Source organism: Amblyraja radiata, chromosome 41 (assembly GCF_010909765.2).
Source record: "Amblyraja radiata isolate CabotCenter1 chromosome 41, sAmbRad1.1.pri, whole genome shotgun sequence".
NCBI lineage: Eukaryota > Metazoa > Chordata > Chondrichthyes > Rajiformes > Rajidae > Amblyraja > Amblyraja radiata.
In genome coordinates, this window is record NC_045996.1 from 13,392,033 (window position 1) to 13,417,716 (window position 25,684).

The following is a 25,684-nucleotide window of genomic DNA, read 5'->3' on the forward strand; positions in this document are numbered from 1 at the left end:
TGGATTCCCCATTGCCTGGTGTGGGGGGCTAAGTGAAGATGCTCGATGTTTGGGGCAGTGCTTTTATTGTGATAGTACATGGAGTTTTCTGCCAGTACGTCTAAAGAGATAAAAAAATGGATTTTCACATTTTCAATTTTTCAAATCGGTTACTAAAGGTTTTTAAACAATAAAATCTATTCATTAGACAGTCAGGCCCCTTACATAGTTCACATAAGTCGGCAATCCACTTCAGATACTAAAAGCAAGGGACAATGTGTGCTCTGGCACCTTTAGTAATAATAATAATGGATGGGATTTATATAGCGCCTTTCTAATACTCAAGGCGCTTTACATCGCATTATTCATTCACTCAGTCACACTCGGTGGTGGTAAGCTACTTCTGTAGCCACAGCTGCCCTGGGGCAGACTGACGGAAGCGTGGCTGCCAATCTGCGCCTACGGCCCCTCCGACCACAACCAATCACTCACACACATTCACACACAGGCAAAGGTGGGTGAAGTGTCTTGCCCAAGGACACAACGACAGTGTGTACTCCAAGCGGGATTCGAACCGGCTACCTTCCGGTTGCCAGCCGAACACTTAGCCCATTGTGCCATCTGTCGTCCCAAATAGTGCACAATAAGCCACCGTATCGGGTGTGGGCAAGGTGCACCGGAGGTCAGACTCCGAGTTAGAATACACGACAAGTTGAAAGCAGTGAGAACGGATCCCTTCCAATTCAGTGATACTTTGTTGTCACATGTACCGAGGTTCTTTGTTCTTGCACACAATCCGGTGAAATCATACCGCAAGACTTCACCCGGGCAGTTGCGCAAAGAGTCGGCACGTTCCTGGCACCGACAAACTTTCAAAAGATCTTGGTACAGTCTTATCTTCTCGCAGGCCACAGGTGGGGCCCCCACGCCAGGTCCACCCTCCCTCCAAACACGGTCCCTAGGATCTCATCAGCCCATCTCCCCCCCCCCCCCCCCCAAATCGGGTCCCTCTTTTTTCTTGGTGGTCTTCCCGCATCATGTCCCTTCCCCCCCCACCCCACAGCGGTTTCCTTTTTCTTCTGGGCAGCCCTCCCTCATCGGGTCCCCCTGTTCTTACCCCCCCCCCCCCACATTGGGACCTTCTGTTCTCAGCGGCCACCCGCCAGGTTGTCCTCGGACCGCCATTCGCTCGGCTCTGCGCTGCATCCCGGGAGCCTTCCCCTTTCTTCATTCTTTGCGACCGATGGAATCAGTGTTTTGTCTCAACGCTGCTCGGCAAAGTGACCAAGTGGACCAGCTTGCTGTCTGCGCATTGTGTTTTCACACCGAACCTTTCTACAGTCAACGTTGAGATTATATTGCCGGAGAGCAGCCCTGCCAATTCAGAGGTACAGAAGTCTGATAACATAGAACTGGTGCAAACGATGGGCCTGGTGAGTTTCATTGTCTGTAACTCATTTTCACCTAGCTCACAGCTAACGATGGCCTTTATTATTGTTACATGTTTTGCACATCTTTAATTCATTTGTTCTATATCTCTCTTTATCACCATCTATATTTCTCATTTCCCTCTCCCCCCCCCCCCCCCCCCCCGACTCTCAGTCGGAAGGGTCTCGACCCAAAACGTCACCTATTCCTTTTCTCCAAAGATGCTGTCTGACCCACCGAGTTAAGGGCCTGTCCCACATTCACAACCTTTTTCACTCGTGGACATTTTTCATCATGTTGAAAAACGCCCCGACCTACTTGATGTACCTACGACTAGCATCACGACCTACCTACGACCTCGTGACGACCATGCTGCGAGTATGAGTCCAGGGCAAACTCGGCAGAGAGGCCCTTTAATCCAGCTTTTTGTGCCTATGAACGATGGTCAGCATTGCCTTGATGGACCGAAGGGCCTGTATCCACGCTGCATCCTTATAAACCCAAAGCAGGTTGCGGATGGGATAAACTAATTTAAAAGATTAAGGAAGTGAATAAATGGCAGATTGCTAATTGCTAAAAGAAGATTACACAGGATAAAACGAGGACTGCAAAAACAAATTAAACGGAGCGCCGCGGAGAAGAACATTCTTTGGGTCCGTCCTGCAAGAAAAAGGCAACAAAATTGCTGTAGGAAAAATGAAATGAGTTTGTCAGCTGTTTCCTCTACTGAAAATATGGCATTGGGGTGAAGCCAGTAATGAGATTGCATAAAGTTCAGTGGAGATTTAGGTCAGTCATGAAATATTCATTAAAATGCAATATTTATGTGACCAGGGTCTGATGGAATGAATCCAATAACGCTTGAAGGAAAGTGGTACGACCGTTGGCAATTACCAGAAATCCTCAGCTCACTGATCTATTCTGCAGTCGCTCAGATTGTTATAATCTGCTCCCCACCTCCACCCAGGTGCAGATATGTAGGAAGCAACTGCAGAAATGCACAAAAAGCTGGAGTAACTCAGCAGGACGGGCAGCATCTCTGGAGGGAAGGAATGGGCGACTCATCCCCTTCAGACTGAAGGTACACACAATTGCTGGGGAAACTCAGCGGGTGCAGCAGCATCTATGGAGCGAAGGAAATAGGCGACGTTTCGGGCCGAAACCCTTGGGTTTCGGCCCGAAACGTCGCCTATTTCCTTCACTCCATAGATGCTGCTGCACCCGCTGAGTTTCCCCAGCAATTGTGTGTACCTTCGATATTCCAGCATCTGCAGTTCCCTTTTGAACCATTCAGACTGACATCAGAGGAGAGGGAGGTACATAGATAAGGAAGTGCATAGATAAGGAAGTGTAAGGTGTGAAAACAGGACAGGGGAAATGGAGATCAAGGAAACAGTAGAATAGATCATTGTTAGTTGGGAGAAGGTAAGAACAAAGCAAACAGAAATAAAATGTTTCCCGATGTTGGGGGAGTCCAGAACCAGGGGCCACAGTTTAAGAATACGGAGTAAGCCGTTTAGAACGGAGACAAGGAAACACTTCCCAAGCCAATTTACCTTCAAACCTGTACGTCTTTGGAGTGTGGGAGGAAACACTTTTTCTCACAGAGAGTGGTGAGTCTGTGGAATTCTCTGCCTCAGAGGGCGGTGGAGGCAGGTTCTCTGGATGCTTTCAAGAGAGGGCTCTTAAAAATAGCGGAGTCAGGGGATATGGGGAGAAGGCAGGAACGGGGTACTGATTGGGGATGATCAGCCATGATCACATTGAATGGCCGGTGCTGGCTCAAAGGGCTGAATGGCCTACTCCTGCACCTATTGTCTATAATGTAGTTGGAGACAGTAAGACAGGTCGGAGAATTAGGAAGGGATGGAGAGAGAGGAAGGGAAAGCAAGGGTTACTTGAAATTAGAGAAGTCTGATACTATGCCTAAATAGCTCATATTCTGATTAAAGTTTGCATTTAACGCTGCATCGACTTAATCATCTATCACATGCATTCCCGATGTCAGCGGGTCTAGGGGCACTGGAGTAACAGCGGCACCCAGGGGGAACACTATCATACACTCAGTCCCTCTTCTGGGACTCCCCTGCATCCTCTATGCCGAGCAACATAGTTACGTTTTCTACTGTACACAGAGAGAAACCATGTCACTCTCAAATAGTAGAGCTAACTGGAACGCGGGGAATCCTCGCATCACAGACTTGTGCCAACACATTCATCATCGCCTGTCCAAGCTTTAAAAGTGCAGCACAATATGATATGAAGTCTTGCAAAAAAACACTTCAGCAAACCTTGGAATCAGATGTAAACTGGAGAGAGTTCACTATTTCCTCAATGTAGCAGAACCAAATTATAGGCACAAAGTGCTGGAGTAACTCAGCGGGTCAGGCAGCCTCTCTGGAGAAAAAGGATGGGTGACCCTGCTTCAGTCTGCAGAAGTGTCCCTACTCAAAACATCATCCATCCTTTTTCTCCAGAGATGTTGCCTGACCTGCTGAGTTGCTCCAGCACTTTGTGTCCATTTTCAGAATACTGCAGGGTAATTTGCAATATATATCCTAATAAAACATTGTTTTCAAAAGAGGAAGAATAAAAATAGAAAAAGTAGTAACACAAATAAGCAGAACGTGAATTTTGAAAATTATCTTTCCAGGTGAGGCAGAGGTTCACTTGCACCTCCTCCAACCTCATCTACTGTAGCCGCTGTTCCAGGTGTGGTCTCCTGTATATCGGCGAGACCAAGCACAGGCTCGGCGATGGTTTCGGTGAAAATCTCCGTTCAGTCCCACCTGATCTCTCCATCCCCTCCAACCAGTCTTACTGTCTCCGACTACATTTTGTCTCTGTTGGTCTGTTGTTACTTTCTCCCATCTAACAATGATCTATTCTACATTCTCCTTGATCTCCATTCCCTTTGCCCTGTTTTCACATCTTACAGTTATCTATACACTTCCTTATCTATGTACCGCCCACTCCCCCGACATCAATCTGAAGAAAGGTCTCGACCCGAAACGTCACCCACTCCTCTCCTGAGAAGCTGCCTGTCCCGCTGAGTTACTCCAGCATTTTGTGAATTTTGAAAAGTTCGGAATTGTGTAGCTATTGAATGGGATATAGGTGGAGGGAAGAAATTTAGTTTTTAAGTTTAGAGAGACAGCACGGCCCACCAAGTACGCACCGGCCAGCGATCCCCGCACACTAATGCCCCTGTCCCACTTAGGAAACCTGAACGGAAACCTCTGGGACTTTGCGCCCCACCCAAGGTTTCCGTGCGGTTCCCGGAGGTTGCAGGTAGTGGAAGCAGGTAGGGAGACTGACAAAAACCTCCGGGAACCACACGGAAACCTTGGGTGGGGCGCAAAGGCTCCAGAGGTTTCTGACAGGGGCTTAACACTATCCTACACATACTAGGGAGAATTTTACATTCATACCAAGCCAATTAACCTACAAACCTGCACATCATTCGGTAACTGAAGATCTCGGAGAAAACCCACACAGATCACCGGGAGAACGCAGAGACAAGCCCCCTTAGCCAGGATTGAACCCGGGTCTCTGCCGCTGTAAGGCAGCAGCTCTACCAATATGCCACCATGCCGCCCGCCTTGAAGGATCAACATTATCCAATACAGGATGCTTATATTTGTAGCTTCCGATTAAATCTAAAGGAAAGAATCAAGTTCTACTTCTTGTTTAAGAAGGAACTGCAGATGCTGGAAAATCGAAGGTAGACAAAAATGCTGGAGAAACTCAGCGGGTGCAGCAGCATCTATGGAGCGAAGGAAATAGGCAATGTTTCGGCACAAAATGTTGCCTATTTCCTTCGCTCCATAGATGCTGCTGCACCCGCTGAGTGTCTCCAGCATTTTTGTCCAATTTCTACTTCTTAACAGGCTTCATCTAGTGGGTGATCTTCATGACAAGACACTTGTGCAACCAAGCAGTTCTTTGCCACAAGCGACTGCTTTGGAATGAATCAGGAAGTCGTAGGAGGAAACCTGAATGGAAACCTCTGGAGACTTTGCACCCCACCCAAGGTTTCCGTGTGGTTCCCGGAGGTTTCAAGAGGTTGCAGGTAGTGGAAGCAGTTAGGGAGACTGACAAAAACCTCTGGGAACCGCACGGAAACCTTGGGTGGGGCGCAAAGTCTCCAGAGGTTTCCGTTCAGGTTTCCTAAGTGGGACAGGGAACAGTACAGATTGTAGGACGATCGGCAGGTTAGAATTCAAACATTTCGAAATGCTGGGAATGAGTCAGAGTCAGCTGAGGCTGTGTGGACAAATCACCCGGCTGAGTCAAGAGGATCTGATTGATGCACAGAGACAAAATACTGGAGTAACCCGAAACATCACCCATTGCTTCTCTCCAGAGATGCTGCCTGTCCCGCTGAGTTGCTCCAGCATTTTGCTTCCATCTCCAATCTGTGACAAACACTTTTTTAAAAAAAGTGAATATATTTGACAATGACGACTAGAAGATGAAAAGAGAGGTATTTAACCGTTCAATCTTTTCACTAAGCCCAGCCAGAAAGACAAGGCAACACACACACACACACACACATGGGCGAGACAACAGCCAGACATTTCTTCAGTGGCAGCAACTTTGTTAGCAAGGTATTGGAAAATTGATTGCTCAATAAACTGACTTCATATTTCCTCTGGCGAAACCAAATGAAGTGCATGTCTGGATCCAGGTTGTAACTGGAATATACTTGGCATTGTTACATAGATACATAGAAAATAGGTGCAGGAGTAGGCCATTCGGCCCTTCGAGCCTGCACTGCCATTCAATATGATCATGGCTGATCATCCAACTCAGTATCCTGTACCTGCCTTCTCTCCATACCCCCTGATCCCTGTAGCCAAATCTAACTCCCTCTTAAATATAGCCAATGAACTGGCCTCAACTACCTTCTGTGGCAGAGAGTTCCAGAGATTCACCACTCTCTGTGTGAAAAATGTTTTTCCCCTCTTATCCTTAAGCTGTGACCCCTTGTCCTGGACTTCCCCAACATCGGGAACAATCTTCCTGCATCAAGCCTGTCCAACCCCTTAAGAATTTTGTAAGTTTCCATAAGATCCCCCCTCAATCTCCTAAATTCTAGCGAGTACAAGCCGAGTACAACCCTTCCCATCCATAAGCCTGGGGCAACATACTATCCACACACACATACATCTACATGATGTTGGGGTAACCAGAGTGGGGAACTGTAAGCCGGCATAAATCACTGCCCCTCAGGAAGAAACTAGCAGTGGGAATTAAAGGAATTATTCCAGTAGAAACCATAAACAGAGAATTTGGGGGGAAAATAGCTCAAAGTGATAGTGATACAGCGTGGAAACAGGCCCTTCAGCTCAACTTGCCCACACCGGCTAACATGTCCTAGCTACACACTAGTCCCACCTGCCTGCGTTTGGTCCATATCCCTCCAAACCTGTCATATCCATGTACCTGTCTAACTGTTTCTTAAATGTTGGGACAGTCCCAGCCTCAACTACCTCCACCGGCAGCTACACCCACTGTGTGGAAAAAGGTGCCCCTCAAATCCCTATTAAATCTTTTCCCCTTTAAACCCATGTCCTCTGGCCATCGACTCCCCTACTCTGGGCAAGAGACTCTGTGCATCGACCCAATCTATTCCTCCCATGATTGATTAGCCCGGGGTGAGGCCATGGGTGCAGGGAGGGGAGTGTGGAGTGTGCATGTGTGAGGAGGGCGAGTGTGTGTCGAGGTGGGGGAGGAGAGGGGGAAAGAGGGAGGGTGGAAAAAGAGAGAGAGAAGCGTTTGCCTGTACGAGAGGATTATATGTGCAAGGGAGCACATCCCTTTGCAAATTCGCTTATAATCCCTCGACTGCTGAGTTTAAAAGGTCTGACCAGCTCGTATTTCACCCACTGACTGTGCACACGTACACACAGCCGGTTGAGGCAAACTCCCTCTGCTACAATTGAATTTTAAAAAGCAGCACAACTGTGTAATGAAGGTGCCGACACACTCTGAACACACACACTAGTCATCACAGGGCCCATGCTATTCTGCTTCCACCAGCACCCTCTCCAATGAGTGACTCACAAACAGATACATTCCCCGACAACATCCAAAACATTCAAACAAAACTCGACTTTCAATTAAAATCTGGACCCTCACCTCTCAAACTCCCGGCTTTAAGAAGCTGGCCAGCTTTTTTTTCTTTTTCAAGCAGGGCAGGACTTTCGGTGCCCACTTTGTCGGGAGACAATCATTTCCTGATACTCTCCTCTCAGCCGCGCAGATAGAGGTCAATGTTTTTTCCCCGCAGTAACAGGGATTATGTTACACCAGTCTCGTTGGTCCGGTCTTCGAACCATTCAAAACAAGTTTCGTGACGCTTCGCCACACCTCCCGGACAAGCACACAAGCCGCAGGAGTGGAGTTTCGTGCAGCTTTGAATCCCTCTTAAAGCTGGAGCCAGATCGGGCTGCCAGAGTACAGCAACTCAAAACTTCAAACTCAACTCAAGGGACGTGGCTGGAGTCCACACCAAGCATCAGATTAGTTAGCTGCAGATTAATTTAGTTTTCCCACCCACCCAGATTTAAAAACTCCCGTTTAATTTCCTACATTAATTGAGATTTCTCGCTCCACCCCCTCCAAACAGTGCAAGGACTGCACAGCTCAGTAGCTGAAAGCTATTTTGCCTCCCCTGCCTGCCTGTAAACCAGCGTGAGTTTGACGAGGCTGTACAAAGGGAAAGTGGGGGTGGAAAGACTCGCTATTTATATAAATAACGCTTCTCCTCGACACTCGAGAGACCTCTGTGCAGAAGGGATGGATTACTTTCAACGCCGTGTCTGGCATCGTGTTGGCAGCACCCACACACCCATTCTGCACACAGCCAGCGAGCCCGGCCACTAATGACACCCAATTTTCCAGCCTTCAGTTATTGGAGACGCCTCCTTACTTTTTTTTTTTAATGTCTGAATATTGCTGGCATTTCCAACGTCGGTTAATATCAAGTAGAATTTATAGTGAAACACAGGCCACGTGGCCCCAAAGGGCTGCTCTAATATTGATGTTGCAACCACCTTCTGTCTTCCAAAATTATTCAGCTGCTGTATAATAGAAACATAGAAAATAGGTGCAGGAATAGGCCATTCGGCCCTTCGAGCCTGCACCGCCATTCAATATGATCATGGCTGATCATCCAAATCAATATCCCATACCTGTCTGAAGAAGGGTTTCGGCCCGAAACGTCGCCTATTTCCTTCGCTCCATAGATGCTGCTGCACCCGCTGAGTTTCCCCAGCAATTTTGTGTACCTTCAATATCCCATACCTGCCTGTTTAAGAAGGAACTGCAGATGCTGGAAAATCGAAGGTACACAAAAAAAGCTGGAGAAACTTAGCGGGTGCAGCAGCATCTATGGAGCGAAGGAAATAGGCAACGTTTCGGGCCGAAACCCTTCTTCAGACCTGCCTTCTGTCCATACCCCCTGATCCCTTTAGCCACAAGGGCCACATCTAACTCCCTCTTAAATATAGCCAATGAACTGTGGCCTCAACTGCTTTCTGTGGCAGAGAATTCCAGAGATTCACCACTCTCTGTGTGAAAAATGTTTTTCTCATCTCGGTCCTAAATGGCATTTTTTTTAATAATGATATTTTAAAGTCTTAAAGACATTAATTTTGCACACAATAATCGGGCCACAGTGCTGTCAGATCTGGGGCGCTGATCCTCAAAGCAATCCTCTCCCCCACTTCTATCTTTGTGACTGATTCTCTCTCACCTCATTAACAATCTCACCCAAACTCCCACCTCGGTCTGACACCAGCCACCTACAATGAGGGCACTTTACAAGGCAAATAACCCAAGGACTTGCACATCTTTGAGATGTGGGAGGAAACCAGTACATCTAGGGGGGAAATCCACAGTTACAAGTTGACACAAGTTCTTAATCTCTCTACATCATTGCCTATATCTCTCATTCCCCTTTCCCCAACTCCAGAGTTGCTGCCTGTCCCACTGAGTTACTCCAGCTTTTTGTGTCTATCTTCGCTCTATTGACTGTCCCTTATCAGCCCGCATCTTTCAAAATGCTGGTTAGACATTGGAGATACGGCGTGGGAAAAGGCCCTTCGGCCCACTGAGTTTGTGCCGACCCCCCACATACTGGGGGCAATTTACAACAGACAATTAAACCTCAACTCCGTAGGTTAACCCTCAATTTGGGAGGAAACCGGAGCACTCGGAGAAAACCCACATGGTCAGAGCCTCCAGGTCTTTCTGCATGGTAAAGAGAGATGAGATATATATTGATTTATCACCTCGCCCGTCCCCTGGAGCTCCACACATCGATTCTTAAAGGGACCTATTCTTTCCCTAGTTACCATCATGCTCTGAATATACTTTTAGATCCCCCTTAGGAATCTCTTTTAGCTTATCTGCCACAGCTATCTCATGTCCTCTGTTTGCCCTCCTGATTGCCCTCTGAAGTGCACTCCCATATCTCTTCTACTCCCCAAAGGATTTATTTGATCCCAGCACGACAAGGGCTGCATATGAGTCAGTTTATTTATCCAAGCCAACTCCCCCTGATCCAGCCTTCGTTTACAACCTCAAGATTCAAGAGAGTTTATTGTCATGTGTCCCTGATAGGACAATGAAATTCTTGCTTTGCTTCAGCACAACAGAAGGCATTGACTACAAAACAGATCAGTGTGTCCATATACCATTATATAAATATAATGAATAAATAAACTGATAAAGTGCAAATAACAGATAATGGGCTATTAATGTTCAGAGTTTTGTTTGAGTTAAGTTTAATAGCCTGATGGCTGTGGGGAGGTAGCTATTCCTGAACCTGGACGTTGCAGTCTACAGGCTCCCGTACCTTCTACCTGAAGGTAGCAGGGAGATGAGTGTGTGGCCAGGATGGTGTGGGTCCTTGATGATGCTGCCAGCCTTTTTGAGGCAGCGACTGCGATAAATCCCCTCGATGGAAGGGAGGTCAGAGCCGATGATGGACTGGGCAGTGTTTACTACTTTTTGTAGTCTTTTCCTCATTGCAAATGGCTGGTGTGACTTGTGTCAGACCAGAGTGGTGGTGGGTTCTTTATTATCACCTCTTCCAGGGTAAAGTGAAATACTTTTTTTTGCCCACAGCTCAGCAGGACTATCACCATACATAAGCACGATCCCCCGGTTAGTACAGAATGTACTGGGTAGCCACTGAGTCCAAATGCAAGAGGTGCCATTTTGGCGCCAATATACAGTCCCAGCCACAAAGTCCAATTTCAGCTGTCGTATCCATTCCGGTCGACCCGTGAAGTATCGTCCCTCTCCTCGCCCGGTCCTCTTCGGCCCTTGTTCCCCGGGGAGGGGGGGCTCCTCCTGCAGATGTCCTTGAGGGCAAGACCCCCCCCCCCCCCCCACCAAGTTCGCTTTGTCCAGTGCCTACCACCGTCACCCTCCATCCACTTCTTTGTGGCTTCCCTCTCCGGGCGAGTTCCCGCTCCGCGGTGGGCGAGCCAGGACTGCCGTTGAGACACGGCCACGGCCCCGGCACATTAACGCTATCCTACATGCACAAGGGACAATTTACATTTATACCAAACCAATTAACCTAAACTTATACGTCTTTGGAGCGTGGGAGGAAACTGAAGATCTCGGAGAAACCCCACGGGGTGAACGTACAAACTCCGTACAGACAGCGCCCGTGGTCAGGATCGAACCCGGGTCTCAGGCGCTGCAAGGCAGCAACTCTACCGCTGCGCCTCCCCTCAATTTTCTGGTGTCAGTCTTCTGCTGGGCACAACCAGGCTTTAAATCACCACTGGGTGACTGGTCATAAAATCTCAAAGCTAAAGAAAAACAAATCTATAGGCCCCATAAATCTGACCTATGCAAGTGGAACACGGAGAGCGTTTAATTAACCTTCAGCCACCACTTGCTACACAATCAGCTTATCATTTGCCTGACAGCAGACTTATGCAGCAGCAGCATAAATATCCCATTGCCTGGCAGCAGGCTGGTATACTGATGGGGAAAAATCACCCAGCAGAGGGCAATGGGTTTAAAGCCCCCTTGCTCACAAGTGCGTCGCTGAAGATGAAAGTTTCATCACTTCCCTGCTAACTGATATAATACAACACGGCAGGGTTAGGGGCCTGTCCCACCTACGCGATTTTAGCGGCGTCTTGCCGGCACCCGTCATAGTCACAAGCAAGTCTCCGAAGATTTTCAACATGTTGAAAATCCAGCGGCGACCAGAAAAAGGTACGACTCTTTGGGCGACTACTCACGACCATACAGGCGTCACCTGAAAAATTTCGGAGGCCTGCTGCGACTATGAGGGGTGGAACGCATGGCCAGAGAGGGCTGTGGAGGCCAAGGCAGTAGATAGTTTTCAGGCCCAGATAGAAAAATTCTTGATGAGGATGGGTGTCAACAGGTGTTCTCTGGATGCTTTCAAGAATGAGCTAGATAGGGCTCTTAAAAATAGCGGAGTCAGGGGATATGGGGAGAAGGCAGGAACGGGGTACTGATTGTGGATGATCAGCCATGATCACATTGAATGGCGGTGCTGGCTCGAAGGGCCAAATGGCCTACTCCTGCACCTATCGTCTATTATCTATTGTTATGGGGAGAAGGCAGGGAAATGGGATTAGGAGGCAGAGATCAGCCATGATTGAATGGCAGAGTCGACCCGATGGGCCAATTGGCCTAATTCTACTCCTATAACTTGTGAGGATGTGAGACGAAAAAAAACCACCCTTTGACTCCTGGTTCACCTTCTCCATCACCATGGGTCCCCTTTCTCATTGGAGATGCCAGGGCCAGGGCCAGTGGCCAGTGGCAGGGCATAGCAGAGATCACGGCCATACTTGGACAAAAGTGCTGGAGAAACTCAGCGGGTGCAGCAGCATCTATGGAGCAAAGGAAATAGGCAACGTTTCGGGCCGAATAGGGAACTGTTTTAGGAAATAGGTAACGTTTCGGGCCGAAACCCTTCCGGGTTTCGGCCCGAAACGTTGCCTATTTCCTTCGCTCCATAGATGCTGCTGCACCCGCTGAGTTTCTCCAGCACTTTTGTCTACCTTCGATTTTCCAGCATCTGCAGTTCCTTCTTAAACACTTTGTCTACTCCACTGCGATATCTCCTCAAGGTATGCCTGCTTTGAAGTTCTCCTCCTCCCTCTGAAGACAGTTTTACAACCTCCTCTCATGGATGCTGCTGCACCCGCTGAGTTTCCCCAGCACTTTTGTCTACCCTCACGGCCAAACTTGATCTTGCACACATCCACGTCCATCCGCTTGGGATTGACAGCAGGCACCATGGGTGACTTTCCCATGCCCCCCCCCCCCAATGGCCAAAGACAGCATCTTTACTGCCACCCAACCCAATATTAACTGGCACCGTGCAGACCAGCAGGGTTTAATGGCTTGGTTTCACAATGGTTATTGCTGGAGACTATTGTCACAGCAACTGAAGCAAGCTTGAAAGCTGTTTATTCAGTGAGTAATAATTTCAACAGGGAATTTTGGTCAAAATTGAACTGCTAAGTTCCCTGCCTAGAACTTACAGGGCAAATAAACACTGCATAGAAAATAGGTGCAGGAGGAGGACCTTCGGCCCTTCCAGCCAGCACCGCCATTCATTGCGATCATGGCTGATCGTCCCCAATCAATAACCCGTGCCTGCCTTCTCCCCATATCCCATGACTCCACTAGCCCCTAGAGCTCTATCTAACTCTCTCTTAAATCCATCCAGTGATTTGGCCTCCACTGCCCTTTGTGGCAGGGAATTCCACAAATTCACAACTCTCTGGGTGAAAAAGTTTTTTCTTACCTCAGTCTTAAATGGCTTCCCCTTTATTCTAAGACTGTGGCCTTTATACAAGTGCAGCAAACCAAATATTTTAAAATATCACGTGTCGGAAAGGACTGCGGATGCTGGTTTAAATCGAAGGTAGACACAAAATGCTGGAGTAGCTCTTGAAGGGCTTCGACCCGAAACCTCACCCATTCCTTCTCTCCAGAGATGCTGCCTGTCCCACCATTTTACAATATGACAGACACAAAAAACTGGAGTAGCTCAGCGGGTCAGGCAGCATCCCTGGTGAGAAGGAATAGGCTGAAGAAGGGTCTCGACCCAAAACGTCATCTATTCCTTTACTCCAGAGTTGCTATCTGACCCGCTGAGTTACTCCACCTTTTTGCATCTGTCTTCAGTTTAAACCAGCATCCGCAGTTCCTCCGTCCATATTTTAAAATACGTGGCTTTTAAGTAGTGTCCATTTTAAAATTGGCCACTAGTTACTGTTCATGCACCAGTTCTGAGTTATATGTCGCATTTGTAATTTGCAGATCTGTAACTATCGTTCTACACCTAGATTAAAGATTGATGAATACAGCACAGTAAACCATAAGGCTGTGGGCGTTGGTTTCTTGGAATTAAAACAGCCAGGACAATTGAAGTAAGCGCCTTCCAAGTGCCTCTGCTGCCTTCAGGCTAAAGGCTATCTATCTATCTATCTATCTATCTTCAGGCAGAAGGTACAGGAGCCTGAAATCGGCAACATCCAGGTTCAGGAATAGCTACTTCCCCACAGCCATCAAACTCAACTCAAACAAAAATCTGAATATTAACAGCCTATTGCACTGTAACTGCTTATTTATGCGTATATATATATATATATTCAATGGTATATGGACACACTGATCTGTTCTGTATTTATTCATGCCTACTGTATTCTGTTGTAAAGCAAGAATTTCATTGTCCTATCTGGGACCCATGACAATAATCTGTCAATCAAAGACTCTATTGTCATTCAAAAATACACCAACAAATGCATGTCTGAAGGAAATTTCGTTGCATCTGGCTCACCGTGCAACATCAACTAACAAAAGGATAAAATAGATAAAAAGATAAAATGGATAAAAAGATAAAATAGATAGTAATGGCGGCATATTATATGAAATTCAAGAGTCTGATGGCTCAGGGGAAGAAGAATAAACTCTCTTGAATCTTGAATCTATAGAAGTGTGTGAACCTTCCACGCAAAGGATGGGCTGTCCTTGCTCACTACAGGGAAGCTGCTAATGTACAAGTGTTTAAACGTTACATTCCCACAGTGGAGGAAATGTTGAAGAAGGAACTGCAGATGCTGGAATGATCGAAGGCAGACAGAAAATGCTGGAGGAACTCAGTGGGTGAGGCAGCATCTATGTAGAGAAGGAATAGGCGATGTTTCGGGTCAAGACCCTTAAAGGGTCCTTAAAACTCTTTAAAGAGACCCTTAAAAGGTGAGGCAGCATCTATGTTTCGGAAACGTCGCCTATTCCTTCTCTACATAGAAGCTGCCTCACCCGCTGAGTTCCTCCAGCATTTTTTGTCTATTTTCCCACAGTGGACATTCAGCAGCTAGCTTGGACATAAGATTAGCCTTCAGCTTACTCGAAAAGACACAAAGTGCTGGAGTAACTCAGCGGGTCAGGCAGCGTCTCTTGGTGACGTTTCGGGTCAGGACCCTTCTTTAGACTGAAATTATGAGGAAGCCTTTACTCTACTAGGAAAGACATTCTTGCCATAGAGGGAGTACAATGAAGGTTCACTAGACTGATTCCTGGGATGTCAGGACTTTCATATGAAGAAAGACTGGATAGACTCGGTTTGTACTCGCTAGAATTTAGAAGATTGAGGGGGGATCTTATAGAAACTTACAAAATTCTTAAGGGGTTGGACATGCTAGATGCAGGAAGATTGTTCCCGATATTGGGGAAGTCCAGAACAAGGGGGTCACAGTTTAAGGATAAGGGGGAAATCTTTTAGGACCGAGATGAGGAAAACTTTGGCAGGCACTTTTTTCACACACAGAGTGGTGAATCTGTGGAATTCTCTGCTGCAGAAAGTAGTTGAGGCCACAGTTCATTGGCTATATTTAAGAGGGAGTTAGATGTGGCCCTTGTGGCTAAAGGGATCAGGGGGTATGGAGAGAAGGCAGGTACAGGATACTGAGTTGGATGATCAGCCATGATCATATTGAATGGCGGTGCAGGCTCGAAGGGCCGAATGGCCTACTCCTGCACCTATTTTCTATGTTTCTATGTTTCTACACAAAGGAGGCTAAAACGTCACAAAGTCCATTCTTCATATCTTTCTCACTGGGGTAAGTACGGCCATGGGTATATATATATTACATCCATTTGCAAAGCATTCATATGTAGGGAGCGCAGTGGCACAGCTAGCGAAACACGAAACGTCACCTGTTCCATTTCTCCAGAGATGCTGCCTGACCAGCTGAGTTACTCCAGCACTTTTTGTCAATCAGCAGTCTGTGGCTTGATTTCTCTAATTTCAAGTAACCCCTGCACTCCCTCTCACCGTCCCTCCCCCACCCTAACCATACAACCATATAACAATTACAGCACGGAAACAGGCCATCTCGGCCCTTCTAGTCCGTGCCGAACACGTATTGTCTTGCCAGTTCCACTGTTTGTATCCATATATCCTTTCATTATCACCTCGTCCACTGCCAACAATGGACCATTGTGGGCTCCATTTTTCCTTGGTCATCGGTGCTAGGCTCTGAGATATTCTGAACCTTTTCATTCCTCTAGTTTCCTTCTCCCCTGACTCTCAGTCTGAAGAATGGTGTCGCCTATTCCTTTTCTCCAGAGGTGCTGCCTGACCCGCTGAGTTACTTCAGCAATTTGTGTCTATTTTATAAGAAATGCTGCCTCTGTTGCTCAGACCTCTTGTGCTGCCTGTATGGAGTTTTCACGTTCTCTCTCTCTCACCCTGCAAAGACAGTACATTGCCCCTGCCGTGGAGGAGAATGGTAGCATCGTGGTGGGGAGCAACTGTGGTGAATGTGGGGAAGAATTAAATTACATTTGTGGAGGATTAATATAAATAGATTCTGATGGTCAGCATTTGTTCAGCAAATCCATACTCTGTGGCTCGCATTTAAACAGCTCACAGATGTGATGGAAGGGAGGATTTAAAGTTGCTTAACACAAGCTGAATACTGGTTCCTTTATGGCTATCTTTAGACTTCTACAGCGCAGAAACAGGCCCTTTGGCCCACTGAATCCGCGCTGACCAGCGATCACCCCATACACTAGCACTATCCTACACACTAGGGAATATTTCACAATTTTACTGAAGCCAATTAACCTACAAAGCCTGGAGAGGAAAAGACTACAAAAAGTAGTAAACACTGCCCAGTCCATCATCGGCTCTGACCTCCCTCCCATCGAGGGGATCTATCGCAGTCGCTGCCTCAAAAAGGCTGGCAGTATCATCAAGGACCCACACCATCCTGGCCACGCACTCATCTCCCCGCTGCCTTCAGGTAGAAGGTACAGGAGCCTGAAGACTGCAACGACCAGGTTCAGGAATAGCTACTTCCCCACAGCCATTAAACTTGGCTCGGACAAAACTCTGAACATTAATAGCCCATTATCTGTTATTTGCAGGTACACAAAAATGCTGGAGAAACTCAGCGGGTGCAGCAGCATCTATGGAGCGAAGGGAATAGGCGACGTTTCGGGCCGAAACCCTTCTTCAGACTGATGGGGGGTGGGGGGGAGAAGGAAGGGAAAAGGGAGGAGGAGGAGCCCGAGGGCGGGGGGATGGGAGGAGACAGCTCGAGGGTTAAGGAAGGGGAGGAGACAGCAAGGGCTAGCAAAACTGGGAGAATTCAACGTTCATGCCATCCGGACGCAAGCAACCCAGGCGGAATATGAGGTGCTGTTCCTCCAATTTCCGGTGTTGCTCACTCTGGCAATGGAGGAGACCCAGGACAGAGAAGTCGGATTGGGAATGGGAGGGGGAGTTGAAGTGCTGAGCCACCGGGAGTTCAGGTAGGTTATTGCGGTCTGTTATTTGCACTTTATCAGTTTATTTACTCATATGTGTGTATATTTATATAATGGTATATGGACACACTGATCTGTTTTGTAGTCAATGCCTACTATGTTCTGTTGTGCTGAAGCAAAGCAAGAATTTCATTGTCCTATCAGGGACACATGACAATAAACTCTCTTGAATCTTGAAAACCCACAATGTCACAGGGAGAATGTGCAAACTCCATACAGACAGCACCCTGTAGTCAGGATCAAACCCGGGACCCTGGTGCTGTAAGGCAGCAATTCTACAGCTTCGCCACTCTGATACTGGAAAACAACTGACCACTGCATGGCACATAAACTTGGTAACCAGAGGAGACAGATTTAATACAACAAACAAAAGAACTAGCGGAGAGGAGAGACGAGGAGGGATAAAGAGGTGTGAATACCTATGGCATGCACTGAAAACAAGTTTTGAGGTAACTCTCAGAAAGAAAGTTAATTACATTTTCAGAGGGGTGTAAGAGTCACAAGGACTTTGGGGAAAGAAAGTGTTAGTGGGAGAGACCAGAGAGCACTGTTATACTCTGAAGTCTGAAGAAGGGTTTCGGCCCGAAACGTCGCCTATTTCCTTCGCTCCATAGATGCTGCTGCACCCGCTGAGTTTCCCCAGCAATTTTGTGTACCTTCGATATTCCAGCATCTGCAGTTCCCTTTTGAACAGCACTGTTATACTGTTCTTTTTACAATCCATGTTCTCGGGGTATCTAAATCCAAATTGTATTAGTTATTTATGTTATGACATCGGATGGAAGCTGCATACCAAATCTCGTTGCACTTATGTGCAATGACAATAAAAGATATTATTATTATTATTATTATTATTATTATTCTTCAAAGAGCTAGTATGTGCAAGATGGATTGAATGGACTCCTCCTTTGCTATTATGAGCACACACGGTGCTTAAATTAAAAGTTCCCTATCGAATGTTGAACCAGTAGAGCTTGTTTGTTAGTACTGGCCTACCTCAACATCCCCGACTGAAAATGCCCTTTGTTCAAAAATCTCATCAAAGGCATTTAACTATGAACTCCTTGCACAGTGTTTACATATTCCTGCTGCATACTATCCAACTGTAGTGGCTTTGTTTATTTTTGAACAAGGGCCATTCTCATCTACCTGCCAATTGCTAATATTAGATTTATGGAGCAGGCTGCATTTCAGTTTGGCTAATGACCTGGGAAACAAAAATGTTGTCGTGCTAGCCATGAATTTCAAAAACCTCGAGTGATTTATTTTCAGACCAGCATAATTGGTTGCAAGGGGATATAAAAAAATCTACAGCCAGTGCCTCTCCCAGTTACTGCAAATCCAATTTATTGACAGAACACCTATAACATTTTACTGACAGCAAATGAAAAGGCAGAGGTTAAATGTTCATTTATCAGTGTTCAGCTTTGCAGTGAAAATAAATTAAGATTGTAGAGCTTTTATGACTTATAAAGTCCCTTTTGTATGGTGTCTGTCAGATTGTGCTTCGAAGGTGGCGAATTCTGACTGATCACTCAAATATAGTAATAAAATGTCCAGTTAATCCAGCGATACAAGGAACTGCAGACGCTGGAACCTTGAGGAAATGACAAAGTGCTGGAGTAACTGGAGTATTTTGTTGGTTCACATGCTTGATCAATGGTGTTTTATCATTAATATTTCATTATTATTAATGTTTAGTGTTTTCTGAGTCATTCGTAACTGTCACTGTATGTCATGTTGTTACTTGTGGGCGGAGCACCAAGGCAAATTCCTTGTATGTGAATACTTGGCCAATAAACTTACTTACTTACTTAACTCAGTGGGTTGAGCAGTATCTTTTAGTTTAGTTTAGAGATACAGTGAGGTAACAGGCCCTTCGGCCCATCCAGTCCACAGCGACCAGCGATCCCCACACTATCCTACACACACACACACACATGAGGGACAATTTACAATTTTACTGAAGCCAAATAACCTACAAACCTGTACGTCTTTGGAGTGCGGTAGTAAACCGGAGAAGCCGGAGAAAATCCAAGCAAGAACATACAAACTCGGTACAGACAAGCATACGTGGTCAGGATCGAACCCGGGTCTCTGACGCTGTAAGGCAGCAGCTCCACTGCTGCTCCACCGTGCCGCACAAATAAGATAAGATTAGTTTGGTTTGGCGTCACGAAATTGTGGGCTGAAAATTCTGGTCCTGTGCTGTACTTTTCTATGTTCTGGATATACAAATGGTTTATTTTTGAAATTGAAAAAAAGGGATGACCAGTCAACAATGAGGATCCAAAATGTAATCTGTCCATTCCCTCCATAGATGCTGCCTGACCCACTGAGTTACTCCAGCACTTGGTGTTTTGACCAGTTAATACATTTTGATGGTCGAGGAATAAATGGCGCAGATGAAGGCTCCTGGTCATCATATAACACCATCTGATCTTTCAATCTATTTTAAACAGTCGTTGGTCTTCACATTTCACTCACAAGATAGCGTGACTGACAATGCAAAACTACCTTGTTATCACGATTAGCTCGGGAGTCAAGCGCTGAAGGGACTTTTGAGTTCAAAGCGTTTTTGGTTCAATAGGCAAAAGACGCCACTAAGCTGAAAATAATGGTTCGAGATGGTTTACGATCACCTTCGGGCAGAACGTGAAGAGAGACGAGGGCTTAGCACAAGCCATTCATTTCCCAACCCACTCATTTTGCAAACAATTTAACTAGTGGCGCAGCAGCAGAGTTGCTGCATTACAGCGCTTGCAGCGCCAGAGACGCGACTCCAATCCCGACTGTCTGTACGGAGTTTAACGTTTTCTCCGTGATCTGCGTGGGTTTTCTCCGAGATCTTCGGTTTCCTCCCACATTCCAAAGACGTACAGGTTTGTAAGTTAATTGGCTTTTTATAAGTGTAAATTGTCCCTAATAATAATAATAATGGATGGGATTTATATAGCGCCTTTCTAATACTCAAGGCGCTTTACATCGCATTATTCATTCACTCCTCAGTCACACTCGGTGGTGGTAAGCTACTTCTGTAGCCACTGCTGCCCTGGGGCAGACTGACGGAAGCGTGGCTGCCAATCTGCGCCTACGGCCCCTCCGACCACCACCAATCACTCACACACATTCACACACAGGCAAAGGTGGGTGAAGTGTCTTGCCCAAGGACACAACGACAGTATGCACTCCAAGCGGGATTCGAACCGGCTACCTTCCGGTTGCCAGCCGAACACGTAGCCCATTGTGCCATCTGTCGTCCCCTAGTGTGTGCGTTAATGATCAGGTATGGCTGGTCGGTGCGGACTCGGTGGGCCGAAGGGCCTGTGTCCATGCTGTATCTCTAAACTAAACTAGTCGTTCATCATCTCGATGTTACCTTGTGGTCCAGTGAATGGCTCGCATTTAGCAATGGAATATTTGCTACACTCAAGTGATTCATTGCAGAAACCCGTGACTATCTTCGGTGAAAGCCAGCATCTGCAGTTCCTTCTGACACATTCGGAGGGTTGTGATTAGATCCAAATGAAGGACACTTCAACCAAGTTTAGGTGAAAAGCAAACAATGTCCTGGCAAATCCTCAGAAGCAATTAAGCTCCAGTTGGATAGTTGTGGGTTCAATCTCCAACAGTGAAGAGACTTCAGATCAGTGTACGTACCACTAATAAGATGTGACATAACACTATTTACGTGTCATAAATGATTCTGGAGTGCTATACAAAGAATTGGCATTTCACTACAGACTCTCAGCCAACATGAAGGATCCAAAACATCACCCATTCCTTCTCTCCAGAGATGCTGACTGTCCTGCTGAGTTACTTCAGCATTTTGTGTCTATCTTGATCGGACTTTGCTGGCGTTACCTTGCACGAAACGTTATTCCCTTATCATGCATCTATACGCTGTAAATGGCTCGATTGTAATCATGTGTTGTCTTTCTGCTGACTGGATAGCACGCAACAAAAGCTTTTCACTGTACCTCGGTATACGTGACAATAAACTAAACTAAGAAAGATATCGAGCGTAGAGTGAAAGATGAGAGACTTGGATACAAAACCAAGAGCAAGAAGTTTGGGTGTTCAAAGCAGGAGAAAATGCTCTTGTACAAATTGAAGGTTGGTTTCAGGGCTGTGGCATGCAACACCAGAGTTAATGATTAAAGCAGAGATTAGGTCAACATTTAAGAACATGTCAGGCTGCTTCGTCTTATCGAATCCACATCACAAGATTAGAATTTGCTCAGGCAGAGCTGAACTCACTTCTCGGCATCTGCATACAATGGCTTCTTGTCGCTTCTTGTGCGTGGTGGTGGAAAGATTGGTGGAAACTGGGCCGCGACGTGAACGCTCTTCCCTCGCCCCATCAGACTACTGATTGATGGAAATGGGGATAGAGAGAATTGGAAAAGGGCAGCCACATGGAATTAGGATTGTTGTACATGCTGAAGATTAACAAGTAGTATATTTTTGTGGATGGTCTGTTTAGACCTCAATTCGACGTACTGTTGCATATTATTTTGGTTGCTTCATTTGATGGTAAAACATATCAGGAACGAATTGAAAGGTTGCAAAGATACCTTAAGGGCACTAGAGTGCTGTTTGTACGTTCCCCTCGTGACCGCGTGGGTGTTCTGGTTTCCTCCCACACTCGCTAGGACGTACAGATTTGTAGGTTATTTGGCTATGGTAAGAATTGTAATGATAGTGCGTGCTAGTGTAACGGGAATCGCTGGTCGGTGCGTGCTCGGGTGGGCTGAAGGACCTGTTTCCGCGCTGTATCTCCAAACTAAGATATCCAAGTCCTCATGTTCCGCTTGGGCAGTCTGCACCCTAGTGGCATGAACAATGAATTCTCCCAGGTACACAAAAATGCTGGAGAAACTCAGCGGGTGCAGCAGCATCTATGGAGCGAAGGAAATAGGCGACGTTTCGGGCCGAAACCCTTCTTCAGACTGAATTCTCCCATTTCCGGTAGCCCTTGCTGTCTCCTCCCCTTTTCAGCTCTCCCTCAGCCCTCGGGCTCCTCCTCTTCCTTTTTCCTTTCTTCTCCCCGCCCCCACCCTCCATCAGTCTGAAGAAGGGTTTCGGCCCGAAACGGTGCCTATTTCCTTCGCTCCACAGATGCTGCTGCACCCGCTGAGTTTCTCCAGCATTTTTGTCTACCTTCGATTTTCCAGCATCTGCAGTTCCTTCTTAAACACTCCACCTTCCTAACAGAGTTTGTTTATTTCAATCCCATTTGTATTAGTGGTTCCAGTAGAAAGCAAGAGTGAATGTCCAAATAACTCAACCTACTCATTGGATCGTGCATGGTCTAAAGTATTCTGGGGACTCGCACAGCAAGCCAGTCAGTCCCAGTTGCCACTAATTGATCAAATATACAGTGACACTCTGCGAGTAATGCTTTTCCCCAGGGTACAAACAGTGGCTACAAACAGCAGCTTGGGTAACCTGAGATGAAGTTTCCCGCTGAGCTGCAGGCTGTATCCATAATCCATACTAGCAGAACAGATTGCAAATGTTTAGTGTCCACAGGAGTAACAAAAAAAAAAAAAAATTATCAGGCCTTTTAGCTGTTACTTAAAATATTTCAGCTACCTCCTTGTTTAAGAAGGAACTGAAGATGCTGGAAAAATTGAAGGTAGATAAAAATGCTGGAGAAACTCAGCGGGTGAGGCAGCATCTATGGAGCGAAGGAATAGGTGACGTTGCTCCATAGATGCTGCCTCACCCGCTGAGTTTCTCCAGCATTTTTATCTACCTTCAGCTACCTCCTTGCACTCTTTGGATTTCCATCCAGTACTGGTGGTGAGCCCAGATAAACGCAGAGTTCAAGTATTCAACTGATGCTGCCAACTAGTTTCAGCTGGATGGAGGATGACGGCTTAAAATAAGTATAGCTGGTGGTGCTTTTTCTACGAATCCCCACGGGAACTGCTCTCTGTGTCACACTTCAAACAGAACGCATCAAGAAAATAGACAGCAGTTACAGTCCCTTACGCTGTCCCTTCGAACACACCGCGTACTTAAACAAGTTAGACAAGACTGGCACAAAACTGGCACAATTGTGCTCCACACGTCACTCGGAACAAATGCAAAGAGAACATTGCAGACTTATTTTCAAATTTCTTATCACAATTGGACCAAAGACGGGTCCCGACTTCCCTATCAACCTGTGTGGGAAGGAACTGCAGATGCTGGTTTAAACCGAAGATAGACACCAAAAGCTGGAGTAACTCTGAGGGTCAGACGGCATCTCTGGAGAAAAGGAATCGATGATGCTTCGGGTCGTCTGACGAAAGGTCTCGACCCAAAATGTCACCTATTCCCTTTCTCCAGAGATGCTGTCTGACCCGCTGAGTTACTCCAGCGTTTTCTGTCTGCCTATGAACCTCACTGGAGACCCTCGGACTATCTTTGATCAGACTTTACCTTGCACTAGATGTTATTCCCCTTGTCACGTATCTGTACACTGGGACGGCTCGATTGTAATCATGTATTGTCATTCTACTGACAGGTTATCATCATCATCAAAGTTGAAAGCATCAACAGGCACGGTGCCTTACAATGCTACGTACGACAGTGATCGCAACTTCTACTGAAGTGTGGATGACCGTTGGATCGCTAGGAGCTCATCCGCCCTTCGACAGGTCTTGTTTTTGGTCCCGCTGGGGGTCCACAGCCCCCTCCTCACCTGGTAAACCAGGTGGGGGAGACAGTTTAGTCGACGACTATCCGACCATGGAGCAGGTAGCACGGGATTACATGGTACCCGTGGCTGGGGGAACTCCCCCCGACCTGACTAGCGCGCAACAAAAGCTTTTCTCTGTACCTCGGTACATATGACAATAAACTAAACTCAACAACCCGAAATATCACCTATCCAGGTTCTCTATAAATGCTGCCTGACCCACTGAATTACTCCAGCACTTTGTGTCTGTTTTTAATAAACCAGCATCTGCAGTTCCTTGTATCTTTGGCGCTCTTTAATTTTCTTTCTTTGTGGTGGGCTGGGAGGGGGAGTTGGGTTGGAACATTTCACCAAAGTACCATTTGAAAGAAACAGGCATGTTTTCCAGAAATATCCCTGTCAATTATAGCAAAGAGCTGGCAGTTCGCTGTGCTTGTCATTTATAGGCATCAGGATCCAACAATTACACAAGATCTCATTGAAACATATAAGATTATTAAGGGTTTGGACACGCTAGAGGCAGGAAACATGTTCCCGATGTTGGGGGAGTCCAGAACCAGGGGTCACAGTTTAAAAATAAGGAGTAAACCGTTTAGAACGGAGACGAGGAAACACTTTTTCTCCCAGAGAGTGGTGAGTGTGTGGAATTCTCTGCCTCAGAGGGCGGTGGAGGCTTGTTATCTGGATGCTTTCAAGAGAGAGCTAGATTGGGCTCTTAAAAATAGCGGAGTCAGAGGGCAGTGGAGGCCAAATCACTGGATGAATTTAAGAGAGAGTTAGAAAGAGCTCTAGGGGCTAGTGGAATCAAGGGATATGGGGAGAAGGCAGGCACGGGTTATTGAATGGGGACGATCAGCCATGAACGCAATGAATGGCAGAGCTGGCTTTAAGGGCCGAATGGCCTCCTCCTGCACCTATTTTCTATGTTTCTATTGCACGGAGGCACAGCAGTTGAGTTGCTGCCTCACAGCGCCAGAGACCCAAGTTCTCTGAAGAAGGGTCTCGACCTGAAACGTCACCCATTCCTTCCATCCAGAGATGCTGCCTGTCCCGCTGAGTTACTCCAGCATCTTGTGTCTATCTTCAAGTTAGATTACGGCAGGCTGATGAGCTAACAGCCTGCCCCAGCTGCCTTCACATCCTCCAGCCTAGGAGGAGTGTGATTTGCGTGGGCATGGTGCTCCGTGGGCAGTTGACAGCCAGTGATTATCCACGCTAAATGTTTGCCGCTTTGTTGAGGAGGAAAATGAGAGGAGCAAAAACACTGTCTCGACCCAAAACATCACCCATTCCTTCTCCCCAGAGATGCTGCCTGTGCCGCTGAGTTACTACAGCATTTGGTGTCGATCTTCAGGCAACTTGAACACTTTGTTGACTCCTAGATGCTTTGCCTGCAGTCTCCACTCTCTGCAGACAGAGACACAGCAGCCAGGATTAAGGGGCTGTACCACTGCGGCAACCTAATCCGCGAGTTCAGACGAGTTTGCCCTCGACTCATACTAGCAGCATAGTCGACACGAGGTCCGAGCAGGTCTTTGTAACTCTCCTTCATGCTCGAGAGTAGTCCCCGCGTACTCGAGGTCGCAGCATATTTTTCAACATGTTTAAAAATGCCCGCGAGTAAAAAAAAGATCGCCATGGAAAAAATCGATACTTTTTTTACTCGTAGGTTTAGTCGAAGTAGGTCGTAGTAGGTCGGCATGTTAGTCGTAGATAATCGAGGGTAGT

At 46.7% G+C, this 25,684-nt stretch overlaps 1 protein-coding gene across 2 annotated transcripts in view; it reads right to left on the reverse strand.

Annotated features, from left to right (window-relative positions):
• The window catches only part of LOC116967902 (serine/threonine-protein kinase PAK 4-like), a 106,792-nt gene that overhangs the window by 42,732 nt on the left and 38,376 nt on the right, over nt 1-25,684 (reverse strand). The window contains exon 1 of one of the 2 annotated variants that reach the window (XM_033014555.1): nt 7,552-8,028. The exons of the other annotated variant lie outside the window; for it this stretch is intronic. The gene's annotated coding sequence lies outside the window, so the exon portion shown is untranslated. Of the gene's footprint in view, nt 1-7,551; nt 8,029-25,684 lie in introns of those variants that run through there. 2 annotated transcript variants of the gene reach the window in all.